Source organism: Notechis scutatus, chromosome 4 (assembly GCF_049901735.1).
Source record: "Notechis scutatus isolate UNSWTSFEM ecotype Mainland chromosome 4, rNotScu1.2, whole genome shotgun sequence".
NCBI classification, from domain to species: Eukaryota; Metazoa; Chordata; class Lepidosauria; order Squamata; family Elapidae; genus Notechis; species Notechis scutatus.
The window spans coordinates 9,846,202-9,858,953 of NC_142012.1; the positions used below are offsets into that span (position 1 = coordinate 9,846,202).

General features: G+C 42.9%; 1 protein-coding gene across 2 annotated transcripts in view; it reads right to left on the bottom strand.

Moving 5' to 3' along the window:
- Positions 1-12,317, bottom strand: part of CCNI (cyclin I) — a 59,657-nt gene extending 47,340 nt beyond the window's left edge. For both annotated transcript variants that reach the window (XM_087962748.1, XM_026676463.2), the window contains exon 1: positions 11,779-12,317. The gene's annotated coding sequence lies outside the window, so the exon portion shown is untranslated. The remainder of the gene's footprint in view (positions 1-11,778) is intronic.
- Positions 12,318-12,752: the final 435 nt, after the last annotated feature.

Here is a 12,752-nt window from a genome sequence, read left to right on the forward strand (position 1 = left end):
AATACTGAAATGAACTGTAAAGGCGAACCAAATGCTCAAAATGTGACTGTTTTGTGCAGCTGTTGGAACTCCAGAACTGATTCTATGACGAATTCGGATACACAGCAAAATAAAACTGCTATTATATGACTTTGAATAGAATGTGTTTAATTCCATACGCTGGTAGTCCTCGAGATATGACCGTAAGGGAACGTACCCGTATACATCCGTGGTGGCGCAGTGCTTAAGAGTGCAGTATGCAGGCCACTTCTGCTGACTGCCAGCTACCTGCAATTCAGCAGTTCGAATCTCACCAGGCTCCAGGGTGACTCAGCCTTCCATCCTTCTGAGGTGGGTAAAATGTGGACCCAGATTGTTGGGGGGGCAAGAAGCTGACTCTGTAAACTGCTTAGAGAAGACTGTGAAGCACTGTGAAGCGGTATATAAGTCTAAGGGCTATTGCTACCCATTACGGTCTTGTGTCACAATGACTGTTAAATGAAGCATCTCCCTTAATGATCTCCCCATACCTGTTCTTGCCAATGAATGAATACAGGAGTCATTAAGCAAAGCACAGGGTGCCTCAGGGGTGCGGATGGGGTGCCTCCAAGGCCTCCCCCATCCCGTGAGACAACCCATGCTCCACTTCCTGGAGACATGGGTCGCAAGTAGCTTCTGGGAGGGCCTGTTGTAGCTTTGAACATTCGCTAGGTGACCTGTCATAAAGTGAGGCTACCTGAACCAGAAAAGGGCTGGAAATTTTTTTATTTTTTTTTTTTGAAAGATGCAGCATTTTAATCCCATTTGATGGACGTGAATGTGATGCTAAACACAAGAGCTGTCACTGGGGAGGGAAAAAACCCTCACCCACACAAAATATTAACGTTCACTCGAGAGATTTATGCTGTCATTTCTGTGAGCCAATAATGGGAAATGGAGGAGGAGGGAAAATGTGCCCAGCGTGTCTAAGTGTTATGTGACGAGGCTGCATAAAATACATTCCACAAGAGCTGCGATTCTGAAGAACAACCCTACAGCTCAGATTATAGCTAATTCTGCTTTTTCGGCCAAATAGTTTGCATAGCACCCCATTCTTCCACTAATTTCTTCTTCAATCTCTTCTTCCTTAGTCTTAATTTAAGTGAGGACATCCAATGAAACTGGACCTTGGAAGAATCAGACACACAAAAGGAAATATACTTTTTACACAATGTGTAACTTAACATTGAAATTTGCTACCATGAGGTACGATAATGACCAGCATGGTTGGCTTCACAATAGGGTTCGATCAATCAGAATAGAGCTGGAAGGGACCTTGGAGGTCTTCTAGTCCAGCCCCCTGCTCAAGCACAAGATCCTATACTACCGTGTTTTTCATATAATAAGGCCGGGTCTTATTTTTTTTTGAGCCCTGAAAAAATGGCTAGGCCATCTTTTCGGGGGTGACTTAATTCCCCCTCCCTTGCATGTTCAGGCGGGCGGGCGGCGACAGCTTGGATGTTGACCTCGGCGTTGGTGGGGCACTTCGTATCGGGGTCAATGCAGGCAGCACCATATCCGGGTGTGCAACCATTCCCCCCCATCCCCCCCATTTGCATGTTTTAATATAGGCCTTAATTTGGGGGGAGGGGCTTAATTTCATTTCATGCCTATAAAACATGCTGGGACTTCCTATTGGGGGAGGCCGTATTGTTGGAGAAACGGTATTTCAGACAAGTTGCTATCCAGTCTCTTCTTCAAAACCTCCCCGGCATGAATCATCCACAACTTCTGAAGGCAAAGCTGTTCCACTGGTTAATTGTCCTCACTGTTAGGAAGTTTCTCCTTAATTCCAGGTTGCTTCCCTCCTTGATTAGTTTCCATATATTGTTTCTTGTCCTGCCTTCCGGTGGTTTGGAAAATAATTTGACTGCCCCTTCTTTGTGGCAGCTCCTCAAATACTGGAAGACTGCTATCATGTCCCCTCTAGTCCTTCTTTTCATTAGACTAGCTATACCCAATTCCTGCAATTGTTCTTCGTATGTTTTATGAAACATACGAAGAATGATTGGATGGACTGCAGACATCCTAAGTAAGGCTACCTTGAGTTATGATGGACCCCTTCCCCCCAAAAAGATACAACTCGGATTTCACAGTTCTAACAGCCCTCTGCTGGATCATGTGTTTGCATTTTGGGTGCTTGGCAACCAGTCCATATTTACAGCGGATTGTCATATGCAAAAGATCAGGATCATACATTAAGTTGCAATTCAAACATGTAATGCTCAAGCTTTATCTAGTCAACGCAAGTTCAATCCTAAATTGGCACCAGATGAGGGCCATTAGAATCCAAGCAAAGTTGGACTTGGGATGTTTGTGGCAATGTAACAACTCTAAGCTGATGACATGCTTGATCCCGCCCCCTTAGCTCTGCCTGCTTTTCTCCTACATGGACATGTTTAGCCTGGAGACATCAAGGAGTCACAGATGTCTCCAAGTATCCGAAGAATTGTCATGTAGAAAGCAGGGAGAAATTGTTCAACGCTGTTCCAGAAGATAAAGGAGTTTAAATTGCAAGTACATTTACGCTGGATACCAGGAAAAAATTCCTAAGATTCATTCAACCATGAAATATCGTTAAGAGAAGGTGGACTCCTGTTCATAGGAGGACTTCAAACAGAGACCGGCCATCTGTCATTTCTGCACTGGGGAGGGTATCGTGCTCTTTTAGATAACTTTGCTTCTATGATTACAGTTTGGAACTCACCACCCCCTCTCCACAAAATAAAACTGCCACATGACTTTGAACAGAAGGCATTTAATGCCATGTACAGGTAGACCTCGAGATACGACTGTAATGGGGCCTGCCCCATTATGGTCTCATGTCGCCAGGCCATTAAAGGAAGCATATTGATGAATGATTTCCCCCTCCCACCCATTGCAGCTCTCCTCAATGAATAATTAAATCAAAGGTCTTCAAACTTGGCAAGTTTAAGACTTGTGGACTTCAACTCCCAGAATTCCTGAGCTAACATGACTGGAGGAGGAATTCCTGGAGTTGAAGTCCATAAGTCTTAAAGCTATCAAGTTTGAAGACCCCTGCATTAAATGAACATGTGGGTCATTAAGTGAAGCACAGGGTGCCTGGGGGGGGGGGGAGAGGCATGTCATAAGCAGACTGACCTGCCCCACACCTTCCAAGGCCTCTCCTGACCCCATGAGACACTTCCCCTCAAGTCCCCACAGGCCTTTCCACACTTTCACTGGGTCACCACTAGCCTTAGGCCTGATTCTCACCCCAACATGGAATTTAAAGGCATACGGGGACCTATTGGGGGAGGAGATAAGTGAGGGGGGGCCCTACAGCATCCCTGAGGTCACTTGTAAGGGTGAACAACTAACTGCAGGGGAACCGCAGCAGCCAGTAATTTAGGGACCAGGTGGTATGCAGCTTTTGAGGGGGTCTGCCATAAGTTCTAACGGCCATTAAACCATCAGTCATAAGTCAAGGACTATTTGTATATATCTGAGAATGCTGTTCTTCCTGAGAGATCTATCTCTAACTAATAAATCAATTAATAAACTAATCAAGGAGAAATTCAAACTAAAATGAAGAAAAATTTTCCTGACAGGGACAACAAACAAACATACAGGCTGAATAGTCAAGACCTTGTTGATGATTCAAACTCTGTCAAGGATCTTGGGGTACTCATCTCTAATGATCTAAGTGCTGGAGCCCACTGTAACTACATAGCCAAAAAGGCATTAAGAGTTGTTAACCTAATCCTACGTAGCTTTTTCTCTGGTAATATTACACTACTAACTAGAGCATACAAAACATTTGCTAGACCAATACTCGAATACAGCTCATCAGTCTGGAACCCACATTACGTATCTGATACTAACACAGTTGAGAAAGTCCAGAAATATTTCACAAGAAGAGTTCTCCACTCCTCTACTCGTAACAGAATACCTTATGCCACCAGACTTGAAATTCCAGACCTAGAAAACCTAGAACTACGCCACCTTCAGTCCGATCTAAGCGTAGTATATAAAATCATACATTGCAATGTCCTACCAGTCAATGAATACTTCAGCTTCAACCATAAGAGCAAACAATAGATACAAACTCAAGGTTAATCGCACCAAACTTGATTGCAGGAAATACGACTTCAGCAACAGAGGGGTCAATGTCTGTAATACTCTACCTGACTCTGTGGTTTCTTCCCCAAACCCCAAAAACTTTAAACTTAGACTGTCTACTATTGACCTCACCCCCTTCCTAAGAGGTCTGCAGGGGGCGAGCATAAGCGCACCAACGTGCCTACCCTCCCTGTCCTATTGTTTCTTTTCTTTTTCTTATATGTATCCATGTATTCATAACTATGTTTTTACTTATACCTATTATCTTGTAAGCTGTTGACAAACCAAATAAAATAAAATAAAAAATAAAAACAATTAATCAGGGGAACAGCTGTTGTGGGTGGCTCCATCACCGGAGGCTTTCAAAAGACTGGACAGCCATTTGATCAGGAATGAAATAGGATTTCCTGCCTGAACACAGGGTTGACTAGAAGACCTCCAAGGTCCCTTCCAACTGTTATTCTGTTATCTCCCCACAACAGGCGCTATACTGGAAGATGGTCAAGAAGCCTCTTCCGTTGCCATAGATAGCAAGACTAGAAATCTATATATACAAAAGCAAAATACCACTCATGTATCATCACAAAATCTCCAGAACCGTAAAGCCTACAAACTTGAAATTTGGCACTTATGTTCCTCTTGGCTCCTAGGTGCTAAGAAAGGATTTTTCAAAACGACCATAAGAGCATTAGAGTTTCATATATTATTATTAACACACTCTGATGCTAAGGAGTTCTATTCCCCCTTCCCACATGAAAAGAAATCTGTTCCAAATGCAAAACACAAGCAGGAGTTTCACTTTCACTTTCCCAGCACCAAGAAGCTTTAGTACAGAACAGTTGAGCTAAGCCACGCCCAGGCTCCTTGCTGTCTCCTTCTTACTTACACAGAAAATATTTTTTTTATTTTCCAAACAGCCTGCAACTCTCTCACACTGACAGGATGTTAGCCAGATGAATACTGATGGATGCTGGTAGGCACAAGCAGAATTTGTTTTTTTCCCCCTTATTTTCCTCCCCAAAAACTAAGCCCGACCATAGTTTTGTAGCGAAGCATGGGTATCAAGCTAATAATGAAATAATGAATAGAATCAAAATCACGTGAAGTATTAGTACTGCTTTATAAAGCTTTAGGAAGATCACACCTGGAATACTGCATCCAGTTTTGGTCACATTACAAAAAAAGATGTTGAGACTTTGGAAAAAGTGCAAAGGCCCGGAGACAAAAACATACAAAGAATGGTTGAAGGGTATGGCCAGTAGAGAAAAGAAGGGCTAGAGGTCTATTCTGACTGAATAATGGGTATAGCTTGCAGGTATCTAGTTTTTATTTAAAGATTTCTGAATGTAAAAAATATCCAACACAGGCAAGTTGTGGGTTCTCAATCTCTGGAGATCTTTAATAAAAAGCTAGACATCACCTCTTGAGAACAAACTAACTGGCTTTCTGGAGACTGCAGAGGGTTGGACTAAACAGGGGTGTCCAACCTTTCACCTTCCCTGGGCCACATTAGAAGATGAAAATTTGGTTTGGGCCGCACATAATTAAATTAAATAATTAATTAAATTAAATTAAATAATTAAATTAAATTAAATTAAATTAAATAATTAAATTAAATTAAATTAAATTAAATTAAATTAAATTAAATTAAATTAAATTAAATTAAATTAATAAAATAAAAAAAATATTATTATTTATTATTAATTATTTATTAAAAATTATTTATTTTTTATTTTATAATTTTCCGCCAAATTTTGCAGGGGGGGAGGGGGAAGAAAGCTCGGCCGCCTCGCGCCTACCTCTCCTCCTGCAAATGCAGCAGCGGTGGTGGCGGCGGGGGGGCAGAAGCAGCGGTGGCGGGCAGAAGCAGCAGCGGTGGCAGCAGCGGCAGCGGCGGCAACAGCAGGTGGCGGGCGGGACTTTTGGGCTGCGGCTGCCCGCCTTTTCTGTTGCTCGCCTCGCCCCGCCTCGCGCCTACCTCTCCTGCAAATGCAGCAGCGGCGGTGGGGGGGGGCAGAAGCAGCAGCGCGGCGGCGGGGCAGAAGCAGCGGCGCGGGGGCAGAAGCAGCAGCGGCAGCAGGGGCAGAAGCAGCAGCAGTGGCAGCGGCGGCGGCAACAGCAGGAGGTGGCGGGGCGGGACTTTTGGGCTGCGGCTGCCCGCCTTTTCTGTTGCTCGCCTCGCCCCTGCCTCTCCTCCTCCTCCTCGCTGGATCTTTCATGAAGGTTGGGGTGGGCATTGGGCCGCATTATGAGGCGACCTGGGCCGCATGCGGCCCATGGGCCGCGGGTTGGACAAGCCTGGACTAAATGATCCTTGAGTTTCTTCCAACTGGACGATTCTGTGAAAGGACATAATCTTGATCAGAAAATACAACTGCCATCATCTTAGGAAATACAAATTTTCCTTGCATCTTTGCTTTGATGTTGAAAGGAACACTAAGTCGGTTGTTAATTTTCTTAAGAGGCATAATTTTTTAAGCAGATTTCTATGAAAAGCTACATGGAAGTATTTATAACTAAACCCCAAACTTCAAAATGGTTTTGAAACAAAATCCAAATGCATGCATTTATCTGCAGGTCCTGCTATATGCTGATCCACATCTGCCCAGCAAGGAGGGAACTGGGTTTACATTTAGAATCATTATTGTAACTTATCACCATAGGCCATTTTTAAAGACTGAACTGGAGTGAGTTGCTACTTAGCTAATTCACGGAATGCAAAGAAGAGCTTAAGTGGACATACACACGCAGATTGGTCTGGCCTTCATTTATCCCTTAACAGTTCAGCAAATATTTAACATGGGACTGGAAAATTTCCAGACACCCTTCAGGTTACCGTGGTCACAACATACTTGGCCATAATAGCAAACACCAAGATCTACAAGACCATATTTTCCAACCAAGGTTGACCTCTCCACCTCTAGTATAAAATTATTAGTGGCTCTCCATTCTGCTGGGACTAGTTAGCCACAAATCCTGCTTTTTTACAGTAGCATCAATTCTATGAGATTCTCTGCACCTTTATATCCTTACCTGCTCTTATTTTGTTAGGTGTCAGAACATTCTTCAAAACCTAATGCTTTAAGAGAGTTTTTGAATTATAGATGTCCCCACTTGTTTGTATGACTTATTGACATTGTTTTTATATTTTTCCCGTCATTGCATTTGGGAGGATTGTTTGTTCTTATGTAATTTTACTTGTACCACTGATATTTTATCATTCTGATTATAACCCTTTGAAATATCTTGACTGTGGCAAGTGAAAAATTGCCAGAATGGATAAATAAGCAAATGTTTGGAAAGATTAAATATTTTGTTCTCATATAGATTTACGGCTCTGGAGCAAATGGTCAAAGGATAATCTTTCAGGGTATTATTTTCATATTTGGCAATATAATCTTTAAGGAAATCTTTAAATTCTCTCAGAACTGCTGAAAACCAGAAAGAACATGAGAAAGAAAAATTTGTGAATATCAATCTTGGAGCAAACTTCACTAAGCAAAAGGCTTTGCTTACCTAGCCTACAAGTTTCAGACTGCTGCAGTGAGACACAATAGGAGGTATTTCAGGTTGAACAAATAATATTTCTGGCTGATTTTGCAGACACCTTCACAGCCAGAACTTCTAAACTGATATATATTAAAGAATTGGGAGTGTTATACAGGTAAGTCCTTGGCTTACAATAGCTTGTTTAGTGACAAAGTTCAAAGTTCATTTTTATCATGTGATATCCCTGAGGCTGCTGCAACCATCCTAAGTGTGAGAGACGTCACAAGTTACACACTCTTACAACAACCTGCTTTTCTTCTCCACACAAGTTATTCAGCATTTTTTTTTATCATTTTGCACAATTTGTCTTGATGCTCCCAGTCACCGGAAGGAACATGAAATTTTTCTGACTTAAGTTTCCTCACCAAATACTAATATGTTGTCACCACCCACGTGTGTGAGATTTCAACAGTCATTTTCAAACAACTTCTCGATTCATGGTGAAGGAAAACAGTACACCTCTCTAAACAGTGTCTGGGAGGTTTTGGTTGCTGACACATCAAGAAACTGACAGACTCCATGAATGGGAAGGCTTATGAGTGTTATGAAAAGAAGGGTGGCTATATTGGTCACTGTTTTTTTTTTAATGTCAGAAATGCTTATTTGTACATTTTGAGTTGTTTGCTTATTATTCTCACTTTAATAGATGGAAACAAACAAGTGAAATGGGAAAAAATTTGTTTTTCATTTAGTTACTGTAAAAATTCTGCACACTAATAGTTGCTCAATAATTGTACACAGAAAAACCAATCCCTCAACTTTTACTTTCTTAAATATTCAGGTTTTTAGGTTTATTAATGTTTTGGATTGACCAAGAGCACTGTGGTTTGTTTAATAATAAAATTAATCCTCAAAAATACAACTTGCCTAATAATTGTGCACAAAGCGTAATCTGTTTTAACTGCTTTTCTCAGAGGGCCACTACAGGGCATTGAATGCCAAAACAACTAGACTCAAAGGCAGTTGTTTTCCCTCATGCCACATCACTCTGTAACACCTAATTCCCAAAGCACAGTCTTAGGTTTAAGCAATTTATCAATGTAGTAAGATGTCTTGCTCTAATCACCTTTCTCATTTCTCGTCTTCCCTCCTTATCTTCTCCTACTGATATCTTATCCTTTATCACTTGGTTTGTATCTTATGATTAATGATTATAAGCATGATTTATGATTTATTATCTGTCCCTTGGTTGTTGTAGGTAGATACACTGAGATGCACTGGAGACAAATTCCCTATATGTCCAATCACACTAGGCCAATAAAGAATTCAATTCAGTAAGTGCCAGAAACTTTGGGAGGAGAGAGAAGTTGCTAGTGAATCTAGCACAGGGGTCTCCAAACTTGGCAACTTTAAGACTTGTGGACTATGCTGGCTGGAGAAGTCTGGGAGTTGAAGTCCACAAGTCTTAAAGTTGCCAAGTTTCAAGACCTCTGATCTAGAGGGCCATGGAGAATTGTATGCGATGTATGATGTTACATTTGGGGCATTTTCTATAGTCTTGTGAGGAGCACACCACTCTCAAAAGTAACATGTCTGTACTAGCTCTTTTCTCCAATGTGAACTCTGTACGAATTGGTGCAACCAATGCTCAGCATAAACACTTCAGGGCAAACATTCACTTGCTCTTTCCTTTCCTTGAACTTCACACAAATGAACAGAAAAAGTCACATTAAATAATCGCTTGGCATCCAATGATCAGTTTTGGCAACAAGGCCTCAATCCCAGCCAGGACTTTTCTTTTTTTAGTTAATATTTGGCAGAGGCTTATGCATGTCACTCAACACCCCGTGCAATAAGATCTGTCTTTGGGTTGGCCCAGATCCATGCACATTATGGTCACTGACACGTCCAGCCCGACACACCCCTTGAGGCCTTGGCCACTTGTGCCATAAACTGTGTCAAACTTACCCAGCAGGGCACCTTTTCAAGAGGAGTGGCCCCAACCTGCCAACAGTCCCCTTTGCTCCTGGCTAGTTGCAAAATAGTGTACTATTGATCAAAAGGTTTAAGGTTTTGTAAACCACCTTAGCAAATCTGGTTTAGGTTTTTTTCTTTCAGAAGGAAAGAAGAGATGTCAAAGGAAGCCCATCATTGAAGCCATGGCTCCGACCTCCAGGGCAATTGCTGAGGGGGGAGATCCGATCTGCCAAATGCAGCTTTGTGCATTTATTTGCAAGACTATGCTAGGCCATGATGTCGGAAGGAAGGAAGGAAGGAAGGAAGGAAAAGGAAGAAAAGGAAAGAAAGCAAGAAAGATTAAAGAATTAAGGAAGGAAAAGAAAAAAGAGAAGGAAAAGAAGAGGAAAGAAGGAAAAAAGAATTAAAGAAATGAGAAAGGAAGGACGGAAGGTTAATAAAAGAAGGAAAAGGAAGAGAAAGAAGGAAAAAAGAATGAACAAAATAATTAAAAAAGGAAAAGAAAAAGGAAGAAAGGAGAAGAAAGAAAGAAAGAAAGAAAGAAAGAAAGAAAGAAAGAAAGAAAGAAAGAAAGAAAGAAAGAAAGAAAGAAAGAAAGAAAGAAAGAAAGAAAGAAAACTGGACATAATAAGGAAACCTGAATCTCATAAGCAGCAGGATGGGGGTTTTACAATAACATTCGAACTGCCTTATTTATCTATTTATTTATTTATTTTGAAATGTTTTCGTCCCCCTGCGGGAGTTCTACAGAAACCCTTCCAAAGGCCCTCGGTGCAAAATGACTCTTCAATCTCAATCCCAGGCAGGCAAACTTGAGCAGGTCACTTAAAAACAAACGAACCAACCAACGAAACAAAAAGAAGCATTTCGAGAGAAACCACCCGAAGCGTCATCTTTGCACAGTCACTTTTGCACCGTTACAAGAAGTCCCGTGCGACACTTGGGGGCTGCGCTCGCCCTCCCTCCCCCGCTCCCCGCCCAAACAAACCCGCCGAAATTCTCAGGGCCCGGTTCCCATCGCGGCCCACTGCAGTATCTCAATAGCCAGCACCGCCTTTTGCAACGCCGTTGCAACCCTCCCGCCGGCCGTTTCTATGGCAAAGCTCGGTGATCTCAATACCCGGGTCCCCGCATGCATCTACGCAAACAACAACAACACAACACAAGGAGAGCTTTTGAGCCCCGGCCTTGCTTTTAAAAGCTCAAACATCCCCCCCAAAAAAAGAAACCCCACAAAGCAACCGCGCACAGGGAAATCAAGTGTGCCTTTTGCGCTGTCCCGCTTCGAGAAAAGCAAGGTTTCTTCCGTGCAAAATAAAAACCACAACCCTTGCAAAACAAAAACAAAAACAAAAGGCTTGCAAAATGGAACGGCGGCCTAGATTGCAAAACGGTTGTGTTTGCAAAACGGGGCCCTCCCTCGGCCCGTCCAGGTTGCAACAAGGGTTGCAAAATACAGGCCCGAACTTAAAAAAAAAAACCAAACCCTCAAAAGTGCATTTATAAAAAGATTTGAGTATGTCAGAGGACAGAGCAATTCGTGGCAAAGAGATGCGTCCCTCGGATTGCGTTTTGGAGAGCATTCCCCCCGCCCCCAAATAAAATAAAAATAAAGGCATTGTTCCCTATTATATACAACCTGATCTGGAAAAAAAAAAACCACTAAGCAAATCATGTATTTTTTTTTATAAATAAATGCCTCCGTTGCCATCGAAGCCGCCCGAAAGAAATCGCCCGGCAGAGAAGAGCCAGCCAGGACGAATTTATTTCAGAAAACTCCTAACTTGCAAATAATAATAATAATAACAACAAAAATGTGATACATTTTTGAATGTTCAGTTGACTGTTTCATGTTTAAACAATAAAGTATATAATAATACTAATATGAATACTAATAATACTAATAATACTAATACTAACAATAGTAATAGTAATAATAATAATAGATGCATTTTTGAATGTTCAGTTGAGTTTCAAGTTTAATGAATTAAAATAATAATAATTGGTTAGGACTCAAGATGTTGAGATACCAACCAGCTCCAAAGGATGTGAATCTCACTAAAGATTAACCAATAATAACAACAATAGATGCATTTTTGAATGTTCAGTTGACTGAGTTTCATGTTTAATGAATAAAGTATATAATGTTGATAATAGTAATAATAATCTTAACACAATAGCTTTTTCTTTTGCGCGTCCAGCCGTGCTCACCTCCTCTGCAAAGCTGTAAAAATCTCCGTTGCAACCGGCCGGCATTCGGTCCATTAAACTAGCATGATGGTTGGTTCCCACCAAGGCCCAAGCTGGCTTGTTTCTTTGTTAGTTTGCTGCTTGCTCCATCTTAGAGAGCCGGGAGAAAGAGAGGCAGAGGCGGCGTTGGCGGGGAGGTTCATTTCGCCATGGTGGGTGTGGATTGTGGTGGTGGGGCGCTTCGTTGTCCTTTGGGGGCGGAAGATCGCGGTTTCTTTTGGTGGGGGTGGTCGGGAAAGAGGGATTGGGGAGGGGGACCCCCAGGCCGAGTTTTGCAAAGCAGCGGCTCTTCTCCCCGGGGTTGCAATCGAAGCTCCCGCCGCCCTTGCTTGCTTGCTTGCTTGCTTGCTTGCTGCTGGGGAGCGCCAGCAAAGTGGGTGCAAAAAGGAAAGAAAGAAAGAAAAAGGGGGGGAAAAAAAAAGAGGGGAGGAGGAAAAAAAAGGGGGTGGAAAGCAAAAACAAAACAAAACCGAGAGGCAGAGAGAGCGGAGCGCAGAGCAAGCCGCTTCCCGGGAGGGGGGGAACAGGGGAAGGAAAGAAGAGCCGGCTGCGGGGCGGCTCAGCCTCCTCCTCCTCCTCCCCCCGCAAGGGAGCTCATTGCTGCGGTGGCTCCTCCTCCTGAGCGCTCCGGCGGCCGAGCGAGCGGAGGAGGACGGGAGAGGAGACGAAAGCTGGCGCGCGGCCCAGAGGACGGGCCGCACGCGGGAGCGCGCTCAGCTATTTTCCCCCTCACACCCCTACCCGGCCGCCTGGAGGGCGCGCGCGGTGGAGGCCAAGATCTAAAAATGCTGCGGCGGAAACACACACACCTACCTACATCCTTCGCTTGGCTGTTGAGGCGCGCTTCTGAGGGACTGCCTGCCTGCCTGTCATAAAAGAGAATATTTGTAGCTCTTGGTCCCCCAAAGGTGCTTTTTTTTTTTTTTTCAAGAGGC